Source organism: Symphalangus syndactylus, chromosome 11 (assembly GCF_028878055.3).
Source record: "Symphalangus syndactylus isolate Jambi chromosome 11, NHGRI_mSymSyn1-v2.1_pri, whole genome shotgun sequence".
Taxonomy (NCBI): domain Eukaryota; kingdom Metazoa; phylum Chordata; class Mammalia; order Primates; family Hylobatidae; genus Symphalangus; species Symphalangus syndactylus.
In genome coordinates this window covers 8,525,898-8,538,632 of record NC_072433.2, presented here as the reverse complement: position 1 = coordinate 8,538,632, position 12,735 = coordinate 8,525,898, and positions in this window count along the sequence as shown.

The following is a 12,735-nucleotide window of genomic DNA, read 5'->3' as shown; positions in this document are numbered from 1 at the left end:
TTCCACTATTACCCACTTAGCGCTACGAATGTCCAGTTGCATTTTCTACAGACAGAGTGTTTCAAAACTGCTCAATCAAAAGTATGGTTTAACTCTGTTAGCTGAATGCTCAGATCAGAAAGAAGTTTCACAGAATGCTTCTGTGTAGTTTATATTTGAATATATTCCTTTTTCCACTACTACTCTCTTAGCGCTCCAAATGTCCAGTTGCATTTTCTACAGAAAGAGTGTTCAGATCTGCTCAATCAAAAGTATGGTTTAACTCTGTTAGCTGAATGCACAGATCAGAAAGAAGTTTCACAGAATGATTCTGTGTAGTTTATATTTGGAGACATTCCTTTTTCCACTATTACCCTCTTAGCGCTCCGAATCTCCTCTTGCATTTTCTACAGAAAGAGTGTTTCAGAACGGCTAAATCAAAACTAAGGTTCAACTCTTTTAGGTGAACAAACAGAACAGAAAGAAGTTTCACACAATTCTTCTGTGTAGTTTTTATTTGTAGACATTATTTTCCCAATATAGGCCTCTTAGCGCTCAGAATGTCCAATTGCAGTTTCTACAGAAAGAGTGTTTCAGAACGGCTCAATCAAAAGTAAGGTTCAACTCTGTTAGTTGAATGCACAGAACAGACAGAAGTTTCATACAATGCTTCTGTGTAGTTTATATTTGAACATATTCTTTTTTCCACAATTACCCACTTAGCTTTACGAATGTCCAGTTGCATTTTCTACAGACAGAGTGTTTCCAAACTGCTCAATCAAAAGTATGGTTTAACTCTGTTAGCTGAATGCTCAGATCAGAAAGAAGTTTCACAGAATGCTTCTGTGTATTTTATATTTGAATATATTCCTTTTTCCACTACTACGCTCTTAGCGCTCCAAATGTCCAGTTGCATTTTCTACAGAAAGAGTGTTCAGATCTGCTCAATCAAAAGTATGGTTTAACTCTGTTAGCTGAATGCACAGATCAGAAAGAAGTTTCACCGAATGATTCTGTGTAGTTTATATTTGAACACATTCCTTTTTCCACTATTACCCTCTTAGCGCTCCGAATCTCCACTTGCATTTTCTACAAAAAGAGTGTTTCATAACTGCTCAATCAAAAATATGTTTTATCTCTGTTACCTGAATTTACAGATCAGAAATAAGTTTCACAGAATGCATCTGTGTAGTTTTTATTTGAAGATATTCATTTTCCCAATGTAGGCCTCTTAGCGCTTAGCATGTCCAATTGCAGTTTCTACAGAAAGAGTGTTTCAGAACGGATCAATCAAAAGTAAGGTTCAACTCTGTTAGTTGAATGCACAGAACAGAAAGAATTTTCACAGGATGCTACTGTGTAGTTTATATTTGAATATATTCCTTTTTCCACTATTACCCTCTTAGCGCTCCGAATGTCCACTTGCATTTTCTACAGAAAGAGTGTTCAGAACAGCGCAATCAAAAGTATGGTTTAACTCTGTTAGCTTAATGAACATATCAGAAATAAGTTTCACACAATGCTTCTGTGTAGTTTTTATTTGAAGATATTATTTTTCCCAATATAGGCCTCTTAGCGCTCAGAATGTCCAATTGCAGTTTCTACAGAAAGAGTGTTTCAGAAAGGCTCAGTCAAAAGTAAGGTTCAACTCTGTTAGTTGAATGCACAGAACAGAAAGAAGTTTCATACAATGCTTCTGTGTAGTTTATATTTGAACATATTCTTTTTTCCACTATTACCCACTTAGCGCTACGAATGTCCAGTTGCATTTTCTACAGAGTGTTTCAAAACTGCTCAATCAACAGTATGGTTTAACTCTGTTAGCTGAATGCTCAGATCAGAAAGAAGTTTCACAGAATGCTTCTGTGTAGTTTATATTTGAATATATTCCTTTTTCCACTACTACTCTCTTAGCGCTCCAAATGTCCAGTTGCATTTTCTACAGAAAGAGTGTTCAGATCTGCTCAGTCAGAAGTATGGTTTAACTCTGTTAGCTGAATGCACAGATCAGAAAGAAGTTTCACAGAATGATTCTGTGTAGTTTATATTTGGAGACATTCCTTTTTCCACTATTACCCTCTTAGCGCTCCGAACCTCCACTTGCATTTTCTACAGAAAGAGTGTTTCAGAACGGCTCAATCAAAACTAAGGTTCAACTCTTTTAGTTGAACAAACAGAACAGAAAGAAGTTTCACACAATTCTTCTGTGTAGTTTTTATTTGTAGACATTCTTTTTCCCAATATAGGCCTCTTAGCGCTCAGAATGTCCAATTGCCGTTTCTACAGAAAGAGTGTTTCAGAACGGCTCAATCAAAAGTAAGGTTCAACTCTGTTAGTTGAATGCACAGAACAGACAGAAGTTTCATACAATGCTTCTGTGTAGTTTATATTTGAACATATTCTTTTTTCCACTATTACCCACTTAGCGCTCCGAATGTCCACTTGCATTTTCTACAGAAAGAGTGTTTAGAACTGCGCAATCAAAAGTATGGTTTAACTCTGTTAGCTTAATGAACATATCAGAAATAAGTTTCACACAATGCTTCTGTGTAGTTTTTATTTGAAGATATTATTTTTCCCAATATAGGCCTCTTAGCGCTCAGAATGTCCAATTGCAGTTTCTACAGGAAGAGTGTTTCAGAAAGGCTCAATCAAAAGTAAGGTTCAACTCTGTTAGTTGAATGCACAGAACAGAAAGAAGTTTCATACAATGCTTCTGTGTAGTTTATATTTGAACATATTCTTTTTTCCACTATTACCCACTTAGCGCTACGAATGTCCAGTTGCATTTTCTACAGACAGAGTGTTTCAAAACTGCTCAATCAAAAGTATGGTTTAACTCTGTTAGCTGAATGCTCAGATCAGAAAGAAGTTTCACAGAATGCTTCTGTGTAGTTTATATTTGAATATATTCCTTTTTCCACTACTACTCTCTTAGCGCTCCAAATGTCCAGTTGCATTTTCTACAGAAAGAGTGTTCAGATCTGCTCAATCAAAAGTATGGTTTAACTCTGTTAGCTGAATGCACAGATCAGAAAGAAGTTTCACAGAATGATTCTGTGTAGTTTATATTTGGAGACATTCCTTTTTCCACTATTACCCTCTTAGCGCTCTGAATCTCCACTTGCATTTTCTACAGAAAGAGTGTTTCAGAACGGCTCAATCAAAACTAAGGTTCAACTCATTTAGTTGAGCAAACAGAACAGAAAGAAGTTTCACACAATTCTTCCGTGTAGTTTTTATTTGTAGACTTTCTTTTTCCCAATATAGGCCTCTTAGCGCTCAGAATGTCCAATTGCAGTTTCTACAGAAAGAGTGTTTCTGAACGGCTCAATCAAAAGTAAGGTTCAACTCTGTTAGTTGAATGCACAGAACAGAAAGAAGTTTCATACAATGCTTCTGTGTAGTTTATATTTGAACATATTCTTTTTTCCACTATTACCCACTTAGCGCTACGAATGTCCAGTTGCATTTTCTACAGACAGAGTGTTTCAAAACTGCTCAATCAAAAGTATGGTTTAACTCTGTTAGCTGAATGCTCAGATCAGAAAGAAGTTTCACAGAATGCTTCTGTGTAGTTTATATTTGAATATATTCCTTTTTCCCCTATTACCCTCTTAGCGCTCCGAATCTCCACTTGCATTTTCTACAAAAAGAGTGTTTCATAACTGCTCAATCAAAAATATGTTTTATCTCTGTTACCTGAATTTACAGATCAGAAATAAGTTTCACAGAATGCATTTGTGTAGTTTTTATTTGAAGATATTCTTTTTCCCAATGTAGGCCTCTTAGCGCTTAGCATGTCCAATTGCAGTTTCTACAGAAAGAGTGTTTCAGAACGGCTCAATCAAAAGTAAGGTTCAACTCTGTTAGTTGAATGCACAGAACAGAAAGAATTTTCACAGGATGCTACTGTGTAGTTTATATTTGAATATATTCCTTTTTCCACTATTACCCTCTTAGCGCTCCGAATGTCCACTTGCATTTTCTACAGAAAGAGTGTTCAGAACTGCGCAATCAAAAGTATGGTTTAACTCTGTTAGCTTAATGAACATATCAGAAATAAGTTTCACACAATGCTTCTGTGTAGTTTTTATTTGAAGATATTATTTTTCCCAATAGAGGCCTCTTAGCGCTCAGAATGTCCAATTGCAGTTTCTACAGAAAGAGTGTTTCAGAAAGGCTCAATCAAAAGTAAGGTTCAACTCTGTTAGTTGAATGCACAGAACAGAAAGAAGTTTCATACAATGCTTCTGTGTAGTTTATATTTGAACATATTCTTTTTTCCACTATTACCCACTTAGCACTACGAATGTCCAGTTGCATTTTCGACAGACAGAGTGTTTCAAAACTGCTCAATCAAAAGTATGGTTTAACTCTGTTAGCTGAATGCTCAGATCAGAAAGAAGTTTCACAGAATGCTTCTGTGTAGTTTATATTTGAATATATTCCTTTTTCCACTACTACTCTCTTAGCGCTCCAAATGTCCAGTTGCATTTTCTACAGAAAGAGTGTTCAGATCTGCTCAATCAAAAGTATGGTTTAACTCTGTTAGCTGAATGCACAGATCAGAAAGAAGTTTCACAGAATGATTCTGTGTAGTTTATATTTGGAGACATTCCTTTTTCCACTATTACCCTCTTAGCGCTCCGAATCTCCACTTGCATTTTCTACAGAAAGAGTGTTTCAGAACGGCTCAATCAAAACTAAGGTTCAACTCTTTTAGTTGAACAAACAGAACAGAAAGAAGTTTCACACAATTCTTCTGTGTAGTTTTTATTTGTAGACATTCTTTTTCCCAATATAGGCCTCTTAGCGCTCAGAATGTCCAATTGCAGTTTCTACAGAAAGAGTGTTTCAGAACGGCTCAATCAAAAGTAAGGTTCAACTCTGTTAGTTGAATGCACAGAACAGAAAGAATTTTCACAGAATGCTACTGTGTAGTTTATATTTGAATATATTCCTTTTTCCACTATTACCCTCATAGCGCTCCGAATGTCCACTTGCATTTTCTACAGAAAGAGTGTTTAGAACTGCGCAATCAAAAGTATGGTTTAACTCTGTTAGCTTAATGAACATATCAGAAATAAGTTTCACACAATGCTTCTGTGTAGTTTTTATTTGAAGATATTATTTTTCCCAATATAGGCCTCTTAGCGCTCAGAATGTCCAATTGCAGTTTCTACAGGAAGAGTGTTTCAGAAAGGCTCAATCAAAAGTAAGGTTCAACTCTGTTAGTTGAATGCACAGAACAGAAAGAAGTTTCATACAATGCTTCTGTGTAGTTTATATTTGAACATATTCTTTTTTCCACTATTACCCACTTAGCGCTACGAATGTCCAGTTGCATTTTCTACAGACAGAGTGTTTCAAAACTGCTCAATCAAAAGTATGTTTTAACTCTGTTAGCTGAATGCTCAGATCAGAAAGAAGTTTCACAGAATGCTTCTGTGTAGTTTATATTTGAATATATTCCTTTTTCCCCTATTACCCTCTTAGCGCTCCGAATCTCCACTTGCATTTTCTACAAAAAGAGTGTTTCATAACTGCTCAATCAAAAATATGTTTTATCTCTGTTACCTGAATTTACAGATCAGAAATAAGTTTCACAGAATGCATCTGTGTAGTTTTTATTTGAAGATATTCTTTTTCCCAATGTAGGCCTCTTAGCGCTTAGCATGTCCAATTGCAGTTTCTACAGAAAGAGTGTTTCAGAACGGCTCAATCAAAAGTAAGGTTCAACTCTGTTAGTTGAATGCACAGAACAGAAAGAATTTTCACAGGATGCTACTGTGTAGTTTATATTTGAATATATTCCTTTTTCCAATATTACCCTCTTAGCTCTCCGAATGTCCACTTGCATTTTCTACAGAAAGAGTGTTCAGAACTGCGCAATCAAAAGTATGGTTTAACTCTGTTAGCTTAATGAACATATCAGAAATAAGTTTCACACAATGCTTCTGTGTAGTTTTTATTTGAAGATATTATTTTTCCCAATAGAGTCCTCTTAGCGCTCAGAATGTCCAATTGCAGTTTCTACAGAAAGAGTGTTTCAGAAAGGCTCAATCAAAAGTAAGGTTCAACTCTGTTAGTTGAATGCACAGAACAGAAAGAAGTTTCATACAATGCTTCTGTGTAGTTTATATTTGAACATATTCTTTTTTCCACTATTACCCACTTAGCGCTACGAATGTCCAGTTGCATTTTCGACAGACAGAGTGTTTCAAAACTGCTCAATCAAAAGTATGGTTTAACTCTGTTAGCTGAATGCTCAGATCAGAAAGAAGTTTCACAGAATGCTTCTGTGTAGTTTATATTTGAATATATTCCTTTTTCCACTTCTACTCTCTTAGCGCTCCAAATGTCCAGTTGCATTTTCTACAGAAAGAGTGTTCAGATCTGCTCAATCAAAAGTATGGTTTAACTCTGTTAGCTGAATGCACAGATCAGAAAGAAGTTTCACAGAATGATTCTGTGTAGTTTATATTTGGAGACATTCCTTTTTCCACTATTACCCTCTTAGCGCTCCGAATCTCCACTTGCATTTTCTACAGAAAGAGTGTTTCAGAACGGCTCAATCAAAACTAAGGTTCAACTCTTTTAGTTGAACAAACAGAACAGAAAGAAGTTTCACACAATTCTTCTGTGTAGTTTTTATTTGTAGACATTCTTTTTCCCAATATAGGCCTCTTAGCGCTCAGAATGTCCAATTGCAGTTTCTACAGAAAGAGTGTTTCAGAACGGCTCAATCAAAAGTAAGGTTCAACTCTGTTAGTTGAATGCACAGAACAGAAAGAATTTTCACAGAATGCTACTGTGTAGTTTATATTTGAATATATTCCTTTTTCCACTATTACCCTCTTAGCGCTCCGAATGTCCACTTGCATTTTCTACAGAAAGAGTGTTTAGAACTGCGCAATCAAAAGTATGGTTTAACTCTGTTAGCTTAATGAACATATCAGAAATAAGTTTCACACAATGCTTCTGTGTAGTTTTAATTTGAAGATATTATTTTTCCCAATATAGGCCTCTTAGCGCTCAGAATGTCCAATTGCAGTTTCTACAGGAAGAGTGTTTCAGAAAGGCTCAATCAAAAGTAAGGTTCAACTCTTTTAGTTGAATGCACAGAACAGAAAGAAGTTTCATACAATGCTTCTGTGTAGTTTATATTTGAACATATTCTTTTTTCCACTATTACCCACTTAACGCTACGAATGTCCAGTTGCATTTTCTACAGACAGAGTGTTTCAAAACTGCTCAATCAAAAGTATGGTTTAACTCTGTTAGCTGAATGCTCAGATCAGAAAGAAGTTTCACAGAATGCTTCTGTGTAGTTTATATTTGAATATATTCCTTTTTCCACTACTACTCTCTTAGCGCTCCAAATGTCCAGTTGCATTTTCTACAGAAAGAGTGTTCAGATCTGCTCAATCAAAAGTATGGTTTAACTCTGTTAGCTGAATGCACAGATCAGAAAGAAGTTTCACAGAATGATTCTGTGTAGTTTATATTTGGAGACATTCCTTTTTCCACTATTACCCTCTTAGCGCTCTGAATCTCCACTTGCATTTTCTACAGAAAGAGTGTTTCAGAACGGCTCAATCAAAACTAAGGTTCAACTCTTTTAGTTGAGCAAACAGAACAGAAAGAAGTTTCACACAATTCTTCCGTGTAGTTTTTATTTGTAGACTTTCTTTTTCCCAATATAGGCCTCTTAGCGCTCAGAATGTCCAATTGCAGTTTCTACAGAAAGAGTGTTTCTGAACGGCTCAATCAAAAGTAAGGTTCAACTCTGTTAGTTGAATGCACAGAACGGAAAGTAGTTTCATACAATGCTTCTGTGTAGTTTATATTTGAACATATTCTTTTTTCCACTATTACCCACTTAGCGCTACGAATGTCCAGTTGCATTTTCTACAGACAGAGTGTTTCAAAACTGCTCAATCAAAAGTATGGTTTAACTCTGTTAGCTGAATGCTCAGATCAGAAAGAAGTTTCACAGAATGATTCTGTGTAGTTTATATTTGAATATATTCCTTTTTCCCCTATTACCCTCTTAGCGCTCCGAATCTCCACTTGCATTTTCTACAAAAAGAGTGTTTCATAACTGCTCAATCAAAAATATGTTTTATCTCTGTTACCTGAATTTACAGATCAGAAATAAGTTTCACAGAATGCATCTGTGTAGTTTTTATTTGAAGATATTCTTTTTCCCAATGTAGGCCTCTTAGCGCTTAGCATGTCCAATTGCAGTTTCTACAGAAAGAGTGTTTCAGAACGGCTCAATCAAAAGTAAGGTTCAACTCTGTTAGTTGAATGCACAGAACAGAAAGAATTTTCACAGGATGCTACTGTGTAGTTTATATTTGAATATATTCCTTTTTCCACTGTTACCCTCTTAGCGCTCCGAATGTCCACTTGCATTTTCTACAGAAAGAGTGTTCAGAACAGCGCAATCAAAAGTATGGTTTAACTCTGTTAGCTTAATGAACATATCAGAAATAAGTTTCACGCAATGCTTCTGTGTAGTTTTTATTTGAAGATATTATTTTTCCCAATATAGGCCTCTTAGCGCTCAGAATGTCCAATTGAAGTTTCTTCAGAAAGAGTGTTTCAGAAAGGCTCAGTCAAAAGTAAGGTTCAACTCTGTTAGTTGAATGCACAGAACAGAAAGATGTTTCATACAATGCTTCTGTGTAGTTTATATTTGAACATATTCTTTTTTCCTCTATTACCCACTTAGCGCTACGAATGTCCAGTTGCATTTTCTACAGACAGAGTGTTTCAAAACTGCTCAATCAACAGTATGGTTTAACTCTGTTAGCTGAATGCTCAGATCAGAAAGAAGTTTCACAGAATGCTTCTGTGTAGTTTATATTTGAATATATTCCTTTTTCCACTACTACTCTCTTAGCGCTCCAAATGTCCAGTTGCATTTTCTACAGAAAGAGTGTTCAGATCTGCTCAATCAAAAGTATGGTTTAACCCTGTTAGCTGAATGCACAGATCAGAAAGAAGTTTCACAGAATGATTCTGTGTAGTTTATATTTGGAGACATTCCTTTTTCCACTATTACCCTCTTAGCGCTCCGAATCTCCACTTGCATTTTCTACAGAAAGAGTATTTCAGAACGGCTCAATCAAAACTAAGGTTCAACTCTTTTAGTTGAACAAACAGAACAGAAAGAAGTTTCACACAATTCTTCTGTGTAGTTTTTATTTGTAGACATTCTTTTCCCCAATATAGGCCTCTTAGCGCTCAGAATGTCCAATTGCAGTTTCTACAGAAAGAGTGTTTCAGAACGGCTCAATCAAAAGTAAGGTTCAACTCTGTTAGTTGAATGCACAGAACAGACAGAAGTTTCATACAATTCTTCTGTGTAGTTTATATTTGAACATATTCTTTTTTCCACTATTACCCACTTAGCGCTACGAATGTCCAGTTGCATTTTCTACAGACAGAGTGTTTCAAAACTGCTCAATCAAAAGTATGGTTTAACTCTGTTAGCTGAATGCTCAGATCAGAAAGTAGTTTCACAGAATGCTTCTGTGTAGTTTATATTTGAATATATTCCTTTTTCCACTACTACGCTCTTAGCGCTCCAAATTTCCAGTTGCATTTTCTACAGAAAGAGTGTTCAGATCTGCTCAATCAAAAGTATGGTTTAACTCTGTTAGCTGAATGCACAGATCAGAAAGAAGTTTCACCGAATGATTCCGTGTAGTTTATATTTGAAGACATTCCTTTTTCCACTATTACCCACTTAGCGCTCCGAATCTCCACTTGCATTTTCTACAAAAAGAGTGTTTCATAACTGCTCAATCAAAAATATGTTTTATCTCTGTTAACTGAATTTACAGATCAGAAATAAGTTTCACAGAATGCATCTGTGTAGTTTTTATTTGAAGATATTCTTTTTCCCAATGTAGGCCTCTTAGCGCTTAGCATGTCCAATTGCAGTTCCTACAGAAAGAGTGTTTCAGAACGGCTCAATCAAAAGTAAGGTTCAACTCTGTTAGTTGAATGCACAGAACAGAAAGAAGTTTCATACAATGATTCTGTGTAGTTTATATTTGAACATATTCTTTTTTCCACTATTACCCACTTAGCGCTACGAATGTCCAGTTGCATTTTCTACTGACAGAGTGTTTCATAACTGCTCAATCAAAAGTATGGTTTAACTCTGTTAGCTGAATGCTCAGATCAGAAAGAAGTTTCACAGAATGCTTCTGTGTAGTTTGTTTTTGAATATATTCCTTTTTCCACTACTACGCTCTAAGCGCTCCAAATGTCCAGTTGCATTTTCTACAGAAAGAGTGTTCAGATCTGCTCTATCAAAAGTATGGTTTAACTCTGTTAGCTGAATGCACAGATCAGAAAGAAGTTTCACAGAATGATTCTGTGTAGTTTATATTTGGAGACATTCCTTTTTCCACTATTACCCTCTTAGCGCTCTGAATCTCCACTTGCAGTTTCTACAGAAAGAGTGTTTCAGAACGGCTCAATCAAAACTAAGGTTCAACTCTTTTAGTTGAACAAACAGAACAGAAAGAAGTTTCACACAATTCTTCCGTGTAGTTTTTATTTGTAGACATTCTTTTTCCCAATATAGGCCTCTTAGCGCTCAGAATGTCCAATTGCAGTTTCTACAGAAAGAGTGTTTCTGAACGGCTCAATCAAAAGTAAGGTTCAACTCTGTTAGTTGAATGCACAGAACAGAAAGAAGTTTCATACAATGCTTCTGTGTAGTTTATATTTGAACATATTCTTTTTTCCACTATTACCCACTTAGGGCTACGAATGTCCAGTTGCATTTTCTACAGACAGAGTGTTTCAAAACTGCTCAATCAAAAGTATGGTTTAACTCTGTTAGCTGAATGCTCATATCAGAAAGAAGTTTCACAGAATGCTTCTGTGTAGTTTATATTTGAATATATTCCTTTTTCCACTACTACGCTCTTAGCGCTCCAAATGTCCAGTTGCATTTTCTACAGAAAGAGTGTTCAGATCTGCTCAATCAAAAGTATGGTTTAACTCTGTTAGCTGAATGCACAGATCAGAAAGAAGTTTCACCGAATGATTCTGTGTAGTTTATATTTGAAGACATTCCTTTTTCCACTATTACCCTCTTAGCGCTCCGAATCTCCACTTGCATTTTCTACAAAAAGAGTGTTTCATAACTGCTCAATCAAAAATATGTTTTATCTCTGTTACCTGAATTTACAGATCAGAAATAAGTTTCACAGAATGCATCTGTGTAGTTTTTATTTGAAGATATTCATTTTCCCAATGTAGGCCTCTTAGCGCTTAGCATGTCCAATTGCAGTTTCTACAGAAAGAGTGTTTCAGAACGGCTCAATCAAAAGTAAGGTTCAACTCTGATAGTTGAATGCACAGAACAGAAAGAATTTTCACAGGATGCTACTGTGTAGTTTATATTTGAATATATTCCTTTTTCCACTATTACCCTCTTAGCGCTCCGAATGTCCACTTGCATTTTCTACAGAAAGAGTGTTCAGAACAGCGCAATCAAAAGTATGGTTTAACTCTGTTAGCTTAATGAACATATCAGAAATAAGTTTCACACAATGCTTCTGTGTAGTTTTTATTTGAAGATATTATTTTTCCCAATATAGGCCTCTTAGCGCTCAGAATGTCCAATTGCAGTTTCTACCGAAAGAGTGTTTCAGAAATGCTCAGTCAAAAGTAAGGTTCAACTCTGTTAGTTGAATGCACAGAACAGAAAGAAGTTTCATACAATGCTTCTGTGTAGTTTATATTTGAACATATTCTTTTTTCCACTATTACCCACTTAGCGCTACGAATGTCCAGTTGCATTTTCTACAGACAGAGTGTTTCAAAACTGCTCAATCAACAGTATGGTTTAACTCTGTTAGCTGAATGCTCAGATCAGAAAGAAGTTTCACAAAATGCTTCTGTGTAGTTTATATTTGAATATATTCCTTTTTCCACTACTACTCTCTTAGCGCTCCAAATGTCCAGTTGCATTTTCTACAGAAAGTGTGTTCAGATCTGCTCAATCAAAAGTATGGTTTAACTCTGTTAGCTGAATGCACAGATCAGAAAGAAGTTTCACAGAATGATTCTGTGTAGTTTATATTTGGAGACATTCCTTTTTCCACTATTACCCTCTTAGCGCTCCGAATCTCCTCTTGCATTTTCTACAGAAAGAGTGTTTCAGAACGGCTAAATCAAAACTAAGGTTCAACTCTTTTAGGTGAACAAACAGAACAGAAAGAAGTTTCACACAATTCTTCTGTGTAGTTTTTATTTGTAGACATTATTTTCCCAATATAGGCCTCTTAGCGCTCAGAATGTCCAATTGCAGTTTCTACAGAAAGAGTGTTTCAGAACGGCTCAATCAAAAGTAAGGTTCAACTCTGTTAGTTGAATGCACAGAACAGACAGAAGTTTCATACAATGCTTCTGTGTAGTTTATATTTGAACATATTCTTTTTTCCACAATTACCCACTTAGCTTTACGAATGTCCAGTTGCATTTTCTACAGACAGAGTGTTTCCAAACTGCTCAATCAAAAGTATGGTTTAACTCTGTTAGCTGAATGCTCAGATCAGAAAGAAGTTTCACAGAATGCTTCTGTGTATTTTATATTTGAATATATTCCTTTTTCCACTACTACGCTCTTAGCGCTCCAAATGTCCAGTTGAATTTTCTACAGAAAGAGTGTTCAGATCTGCTCAATCAAAAGTATGGTTTAACTCTGTTAGCTGAATG